We start from the raw sequence: 9,632 nt of genomic DNA, 5'->3' as shown, positions 1-9,632 counted from the left end.
TGCATTTCCGTATAAACAGTAATTAACTAAAAAGTTCCCAGTAACAAGGGAAGAAAAGTAAGTTTGTATCCCTCACCGGGATAATGTTGTTACCCGTATCCCACACCAGGAGATAGAATACCGCATCCCTCATAAGGAGATAGTAAGCAATTCCAAACCAGGAAAAGTTGTTTCGTTCCGTTTCCCAACCACCGGGAATGCATGCTTTAAGTAAAAAGTAGTGAACTCACCTTTGCTTTGCTCGGTAGTAAAATTTACTTGTGTTACGTTGGTCAACCATACCCTATTATGGTTATTAATTTTTATTAGATTCGTATGCAAGTAGTGTCACGTAGTCACGTATAGTCCTACACGTATCTAACACGTAGCACGTAAATCCACAGTTCATATAACACACACACGTGCATAATGTACAGAAATGGTAACGGTAACACGTATCATACCAGCATACATGTTATTGGGCCTATCCTAGCATATAACAGATAATCAGTAACAGTCAAACATTAACAGTAACATACGGTCCAACATCAGTTTGTGCGGCCCAATAACTAAGCAAAGTGGTCCAGTCGAAACCGGGTGGTCTCGACTCGAGAATAAGAGGTCTCGAGTCGCAACCATGAAGTTCCGAGTCGCAACCAGACGGTCTCGAGCTGTGCATGGCTGAGTCGCAACCTTAGAGGTCTCGAGTCGAGATCTGGAGATCTCGAGTCGTAACCAAGCTGGTCTCCACTCCTTGAGCGTGTTGTCTGGTTTCGAGTTGTCCATCAATGGTCTCGAGTCGCAACCATAAGGTCTCGACTCGCAACTTATGCAGATGCTTCTAGAGCTTTTCATATCCGTACCACCCAATCAAATTTCATTAACATGTACTATCCAATCAGATTTTATTGGCATGTACTATCAATTATATTTCATTAACATGTTTTCAATTCCATATACTCCTATAATCAAATCAAAATACAACAGTTTCAAATATTCATAACACCTTCAAACAGTTCATCATGTTCTTCATTTTTATTTATTCACATTAGTACAAACAAATCTATCCAAAATTAACACATCTTAAATTGCCAAAAGTGATAATCATACTACCAACTTTTATTAACACACATTCATAATTGAATCATATACAAAACAGATTATGCTAAATATTCTAAGTCTCATTCTTCAATCACATTTATATAGGTCAGTCAGCAAGTGAGCATAAGGTTAAACCACCAAATATTACTACTGTTTCATTAAAATAGTATCACTCGGCTCATGATAACGTACACATAGCCATTTCATGGCATAACATCACCTACCTAATTAACATATTAAGAATAGATACCCAAACAACATGCTTATGGATACAAATCTTGTGTGTATATATATCAATTAGCGCACAAATGTATGACCATGATTCATAATCAACACTAATATCCAAATATGACATGCTACTGACCGAAGGGTTATGGAGGAACACGGGTGCGTGTGAGGGTGCTGCCACTGTTTCCCTTTTGAACCAAAACCTGACACCCAGACTTGAACCCAAGTCTGAACCCAGCTCTCCTCACCGGAACTTCCGACTACGGCCGCCGTGAGACGTTGTCACCGCCGCCGACAGCTGTGTTGCTGCTGCCGTTGAGCTTCTCTGTTGTAACCCGTTACCACCTCAGCCGTAAAACAACCGGAATTTGGTTAAAAAGAAATGCCTGATAACTTCCAAATATGAAAACGAGTGGTTGGATTTAAACGTACCGGTTTCATTCCCTCAAGCCTTACGGGTAATCGGAGACCTGTCGGTAACTCGTCTCCTTGTCTGAGTTCTCCTGGAGGCCGGAGAAACGACCCCGTTGCATCACTCTCTCTCTCTCTCTCTCGGTTGTCGGCAACCTTCGTTCACCACCACCTGACGATGGTGGTGTTGGTCCGTTTCGTCCATTGAAGGGGGGGGGGGGGTGTGGTGCTGGTGGTTGTCATCAGAAAGGGGAAAATGGTTTCATGGAGATTCAAATGGGGGTTTCAGGTGTGGCCAGAGTAGCCGGAAAACAGTGTCGGAACCGTGTCTCTGATGACTAACTTTGTGAGAGGAGAAAAGGGGTTTGCGGCTGTTATGCTTATGATGTTAGGGTTTTAGTAAATGAGGGTGGGTGAGGGGTATAAAGGTGTTTAAATAGGTAGGTTTAGGTTTAGGGAGTGGGCTTGGACCTAGCCCAAGTGCGTGAACCCGTTTGAGCGACTACGCGCCTCGCTCAAACCGATTGGCTCGGTTAAAATTGGCTAACACATATATAATTAAAGATTGCGTCGGTGATTATTATTTTGTAAGTAATAATAATATTTATATTTATATTAATAGTGACATTAATAAACACGCGTGTTACTAAAACGCCTTTCTCTCGACAACGAGAGTGCGGGTTGTCACATTCTCCCCAAGTTACAGGAATTTCGTCCTCGAAATTTAAACAAAAGTCATACGATTTTGTTAATAACCTTATTGTTATATCTGATTACACGTAGTCCACGCAAGTTCGCAAAATAAACATCTAAACCACATAGCACATAAGGTCACATAGCACGTACATAGCACGTAACAGTCACGTATCACAAGATCCACAGAGTTTGTACGTATTTCAGATAGTATAGAATTTCACAAAATTAATTAATGCGCAGGAAAACCCGAAGTGTCACATTATCCCCAAGTTCAAGAAATTTCGTCCCGAAATTTTAGCACGCAGCCACTGACAAGCTAGTGTGTTTAAACGTTTTCGTAGGGCGTTACTTCACCCCCTGTTGGTTTGGAATTTCTTCCCGAAATTTAGCGGTAGCCTCAGTGCTGGAAGTAATGTTTGTAAACAACTAGGGATACATGCGCATCAGCTGGTTTTCCCCGTTCCCAGGTAAGCTCTGGGCCACAGCGTGAGCTACAACGAACTCGTTCTGTTGGTTACACTACGCTCGAGGGTTTTGATTTCTTGATCCTTGACCTCAACCGGTTTCTCAACGAAGCGTAATTTGTTGCTGATCACGAGTTCCTAGAAAGGAATAACGAATGTTTCATCTGACAGACATTCCTTCAGATTAGGCACGTGAAAGACGTGTACCGCACTCGGCTCTTCTGGCAGGTTTAGTCTATAACAGCCTTACCGATCCTCTCGGTAAATTTCGAACGGTCCAACATATCGCGGATTAAGTTTGCCCTGTTTGTCAAAACGTACCACACCCTTCCAGGGTGAAACTTTAAGTAGAACCCAGTCTCCAACTCGGAGTTCTAGAGGTTTTCCTATGCTTATCCGTGTAGCCTGACGGTCTGGAGCTGCCACCATGCGTTGTCTATTCTGGGCAATCCTACCCGTTGTGTCAAGTGCAAGTTCTGGGCCGGAAATTTGGCTTTCGCCCAACACAGAGGTGAGCGGCATCTGCGTCCGTGCGATGCCTCAAATGATGCTGCCTGAATGCCAATGCGGTGTTAGTGGTTGGAAGAGATTCTACAAAGGGAAGTGTCACTCGTGTCCAAGGACGATAATACATGTTCTCAGCATGCGTTGGAGTGTTTGGATGGTGCGTTTGGCCTGAACATCTGTTTGTAGGCGATAAGTGGTGCTCATGCCTAACTGTGAGCCAAAAGTCTTTTGTGCACAGCCTTGCGACAAATCGGTTGCAAAACGTGGGTTACGCTCAGATATAAGAGAAGTGGGCATCCCGTGCCTAGTATCTACTTCTGCCATGTAGACGGTTGCAAGTTCGAAAACCTGTCGGTTTCTTTAGTTGTGTGTCGATACTAGCAGACATTTCATCAATGCCTTGGATAGGATAAATAAGATAGAAGCACTTCGTAGGATATCTTTCAATTGCTGGAGTTGTGGATTATTGTGCACCTTCCTAACGTCAGGTGATACCCTTTCGGGTCAAAATCATGAGGGGTTGCGTATATGGTCGAGAAATGCGGGCGTTGCAATGTTTAAAAGTCGTGTGCGGGAAACTTAACGCAGGCGGTTTTGAGTTGTAGAGGTGCCAGGGTAGCGCAGAGGAGCCGTTCGGACTGCCTCGGGTTTTCGGAGTAGGTTCAAATATCATCAAAAGAAACAAGCGTCAAATTTTTGACAGGATGGGATAAATTAGATCGTCGTGACTAAGTGTTGATCATATCAAGTTCGAAGGACAGTGCTTGCGATACCCGTTACCCCCGGGGTATCCTTGGCTCGTCGCTCCAACGAGTAACATTCATAGGAAGTAGTTTGTTCAAACGAGGATTTGTGCAGAGTAGAGTAGGATAAGGATCATGGAGTCCGTGAAACATAGCGCAAGTCGCGAGAACTTGCAAGAAGGATAGTCAAAATTGATGCGTTGAACCTGAGACAACACACAAAAGGCTTTAAGGTAGGCAATAAGGATCTAGCCGGTGTCGATGAGGTGGCGGGGCGTACAAAAGCCGTGGCGGTTAGAATAAAGAATGTCGCTGGCCGGTAGGGGATATTACGTCGATGGGATTAGCACAAAAAGTAGTTAGAGGGGGTTGGTCGTCGTGCGGGTCTGTAGGCTTCAAGGTCCACTGAGACGTCTGGCAGGATGTGATTTCTCAAATTGGTAGGGAATCAAGTTCGAGTGGATTGGTCTGAGTCGTGCGAATGAGTTTGAAGTAGTGCTCGCGTCGTCCGGGGGGGGGGGGGAAGTTTCGATGTGAAATTGCAAAAACAGGTTTTCGAGAAAGTACGATTGAAATAACACGTTGCTGAATTTCAAAAGCTAAAAGTTTGTCGACTAAAGGTCGAGGTTGTTGGATTCACCAACTGATGAGAGATCTGGTCAATGGTTTCTATACGAATAAACGTGGATGTCGTGATAAAGAAACGATAGAAGCGGGGATACCATCTGAGCAATGAACGCGGGTTCGTACGAAAGCTAGCGAAAGGATTCACTGAATCAGAAAAGTCGTCAAAGAATACGGTTCTGGCAATTGGAGGATAAGGTAAGCATCTAGATCACCGTAATCGTCGGTGGGTTGACTGGCTCGTAACGTCGTCTTGCCACGCCTTTAAATACGCTGGTTTGTAAGAAAGATATCACCTTGCTGGGTTTTGGAGCGTGTTATGGTATAAGGTTCAACTTGAATAAGGAATAACCATGTAACGAGGAATTAGGGGAGGTAACTTCAAGGTCGATGGAAAGGTGATACCATTGTGGGCACCACAATAAGAAGCATACACCATGCATGCTTTTCGTGTTCGAGACTTGCAAACAGAAACCCGAAAAGTGTAGACTCACTAGAATGCTTCTAGAATCCAGATAATCAATCGTGTGAGGGAACAAGTCCCACTACTTAAGTTGGGAAAAGAAATATGCAAGTAAGAAGGATGCGAATGACGTCGTCGTTCCTACTAATATCCCCTGTTGTAGGGGTGGCTCCCCTTCGTCGATTCGTTTTCGTAACTTCTCTATGCGCTTCGTAGCAGGCCCGTCCTGGGCAGGTCTATCGAGTGGACGTCCCTCGCGTTGATTTGCTGTCCAGTGATGATATAAGGAAATACGTAGACGAGGGCATGGAATAACTGGTTCCTTGCCCTTAGTGTATGGTGGTTTCGAACCAGGTTTAGGAGGACTCGCTCCTGTTTATCATGCAACACACTAGCCTACCTTTCGTATGTTCCACTGTGTTAAATATTAAATATACGCATACATACTAACACATATATGCTTTTTATACACATACACACATGCATGTTCACACACATAAGTTACGCACAAGTGATTGACGTTAGCCTACCATTACCAGGTGAGCATCTGTGGTTAACGAACCTTGCAATCCGGAGTGTGGTGTCGTTGTGGTTTCCACTAAAGAACGGTTATAGTCTGGTTTTCTTATAAAAATATTTTATTTCCCAAACCAAAATATTTTATATTTAAAACCTAGTTCGCTATAACCAATGGCTCTGATACCAATCTGTCACACCCTCAAAAATCCACACGCGGAGTATTACCGCGAGGCGTGTGACGACCAGGATCTTAGCCACTAATTATTTTGAACGGATTAGTTATGGTTATAAACGTTAACATAATTAGTGACCTAATTTAAATTTTTCAAAACATAGTTTCAGTTCACAGCGGAAAGGGGAAGAAAACGCATCATAATTGAAACCACGGGTTTATTAACATGTACTTACGAACCACACACTCCATCTGATTGCAACGTCCGTCCAAAGCTGTATCGAGCAACCTGCAAAGCATGCAGTAGAGTGTCAACATAACGTTGGCGAGTTCACGTGTTTGCAGTTTTCCAGTTTTAATTCCAAAAACTTGTTTTAACCAGTTAATTTACCCGTTTATACATGCCATGGGGAGCTACCCCATAAGTAAGCGACTAAACTGTTTTTTTTTCCAATACCGAACACTAGGTAACCGTTGCGTTTCCGCAGGATGCCCCGATGTCAATGTTCTATCATCATTGACGGATGCCTGAGTACATTAGTTCACGACCGATCCCATACCATGGCACGGTGTGAGGTTGGTAAGACCTAATAGCGCTATCAACTAATAACCCGTTCGCCTGGCCCCGGCGACTAATCGGTATTATGTAGTAGGGACTTAAGTGATAGAGTTTCGTTTAGTGTTGCTCGTTGCATTTCCGTATAAACAGTAATTAACTAAAAGTTCCCAGTAACAAGGGAAGAAAAGTAAGTTTGTATCCCTCACCGGGGATAATGTTGTTACCCGTATCCCACACCAGGAGATAGAAATACCGCATCCCTCATAAGGAGATAGTAAGCAATTCCAAACCAGGAAAAGTTGTTTCGTTCCGTTTCCCAACCACCGGGAATGCATGCTTTAAGTAAAAAGTAGTGAACTCACCTTTGCTTTGCTCGGTAGTAAAATTTACTTGTGTTACGTTGGTCAACCATACCCTATTATGGTTATTAATTTTTATTAGATTCGTATGCAAGTAGTGTCACGTAGTCACGTATAGTCCTACACGTATCTAACACGTAGCACGTAAATCCACAGTTCATATAACACACACACGTGCATAATGTACAGAAATGGTAACGGTAACACGTATCATACCAGCATACATGTTATTGGGCCTATCCTAGCATATAACAGATAATCAGTAACAGTCAAACATTAACAGTAACATACGGTCCAACATCAGTTTGTGCGGCCCAATAACTAAGCAAAGTGGTCCAGTCGAAACCGGGTGGTCTCGACTCGAGAATAAGAGGTCTCGAGTCGCAACCATGAAGTTCCGAGTCGCAACCAGACGGTCTCGAGCTGTGCATGGCTGAGTCGCAACCTTAGAGGTCTCGAGTCGAGATCTGGAGATCTCGAGTCGTAACCAAGCTGGTCTCCACTCCTTGAGCGTGTTGTCTGGTTTCGAGTTGTCCATCAATGGTCTCGAGTCGCAACCATAAGGTCTCGACTCGCAACTTATGCAGATGCTTCTAGAGCTTTTCATATCCGTACCACCCAATCAAATTTCATTAACATGTACTATCCAATCAGATTTTATTGGCATGTACTATCAATTATATTTCATTAACATGTTTTCAATTCCATATACTCCTATAATCAAATCAAAATACAACAGTTTCAAATATTCATAACACCTTCAAACAGTTCATCATGTTCTTCATTTTTATTTATTCACATTAGTACAAACAAATCTATCCAAAATTAACACATCTTAAATTGCCAAAAGTGATAATCATACTACCAACTTTTATTAACACACATTCATAATTGAATCATATACAAAACAGATTATGCTAAATATTCTAAGTCTCATTCTTCAATCACATTTATATTAGGTCAGTCAGCAAGTGAGCATAAGGTTAAACCACCAAATATTACTACTGTTTCATTAAAATAGTATCACTCGGCTCATGATAACGTACACATAGCCATTTCATGGCATAACATCACCTACCTAATTAACATATTAAGAATAGATACCCAAAACAACATGCTTATGGATACAAATCTTGTGTGTATATATATCAATTAGCGCACAAATGTATGACCATGATTCATAATCAACACTAATATCCAAATATGACATGCTACTGACCGAAGGGTTATGGAGGAACACGGGTGCGTGTGAGGGTGCTGCCACTGTTTCCCTTTTGAACCAAAACCTGACACCCAGACTTGAACCCAAGTCTGAACCCAGCTCTCCTCACCGGAACTTCCGACTACGGCCGCCGTGAGACGTTGTCACCGCCGCCGACAGCTGTGTTGCTGCTGCCGTTGAGCTTCTCTGTTGTAACCCGTTACCACCTCAGCCGTAAAACAACCGGAATTTGGTTAAAAAGAAATGCCTGATAACTTCCAAATATGAAAACGAGTGGTTGGATTTAAACGTACCGGTTTCATTCCCTCAAGCCTTACGGGTAATCGGAGACCTGTCGGTAACTCGTCTCCTTGTCTGAGTTCTCCTGGAGGCCGGAGAAACGACCCCGTTGCATCACTCTCTCTCTCTCTCTCTCGGTTGTCGGCAACCTTCGTTCACCACCACCTGACGATGGTGGTGTTGGTCCGTTTCGTCCATTGAAGGGGGGGGGTGTGGTGCTGGTGGTTGTCATCAGAAAGGGGAAAATGGTTTCATGGAGATTCAAATGGGGGTTTCAGGTGTGGCCAGAGTAGCCGGAAAACAGTGTCGGAACCGTGTCTCTGATGACTAACTTTGTGAGAGGAGAAAAGGGGTTTGCGGCTGTTATGCTTATGATGTTAGGGTTTTAGTAAATGAGGGTGGGTGAGGGGTATAAAGGTGTTTAAATAGGTAGGTTTAGGTTTAGGGAGTGGGCTTGGACCTAGCCCAAGTGCGTGAACCCGTTTGAGCGACTACGCGTCTCGCTCAAACCGATTGGCTCGGTTAAAATTGGCTAACACATATATAATTAAAGATTGCGTCGGTGATTATTATTTTGTAAGTAATAATAATATTTATATTTATATTAATAGTGACATTAATAAACACGCGTGTTACTAAAACGCCTTTCTCTCGACAACGAGAGTGCGGGTTGTCACATAAACTCAATAATATTTTGCTGCAGGAGATGACAAATATTATAGAAAAAGAGGCTGATTTCAGACTTTGTGCTTCCACACGGCGACAAAAAAACTACTTCGAAAAACAAAAATAAAAAAAATCATACGAAAGTCGAAACAGCCAGTGAAGATGCTTCAAAAGAAGAAAGAGACCGGTGACAGTGAAGATTTGGAAGATCAATATATATATTCTTTTTAATTTTCTTTTTCAATTGATTGTTATATAATAACAACGCTATATATAATAAAAACACCACAAAGCCAAATGCTTGTCAAAACGCCAACATGCCATAAAACGCCCCAAAAACTACCAAACCATAATAAAATTACTTTGGACAAGTATTATAAAAAAACCCAAAAAATAAAAAACAAACTTGAAAATGTAACTAGAAACAATAACTACAAATCAGTAATACTGAAGAGAGGGAAAATTTATTATATTAGAATCTAAAACGCCAAACTTGAAAGATGGGACGTGTTACAGACTTCAGAGATAAAGCTTATTAAAAACAATAATTACAAACAGTAACTGAAACAACGAATACTTTATTATAATAATGCACCGCCTAACTTACGCGCCAAAAAGATATCCTATAAAATGATACGTC

The sequence above is a fragment of the Helianthus annuus genome, chromosome 17 (assembly GCF_002127325.2).
Source record: "Helianthus annuus cultivar XRQ/B chromosome 17, HanXRQr2.0-SUNRISE, whole genome shotgun sequence".
Taxonomy (NCBI): domain Eukaryota; kingdom Viridiplantae; phylum Streptophyta; class Magnoliopsida; order Asterales; family Asteraceae; genus Helianthus; species Helianthus annuus.
The sequence above is the reverse complement of the archived record's forward strand: the minus strand, read 5'-3'. Positions refer to the sequence as shown.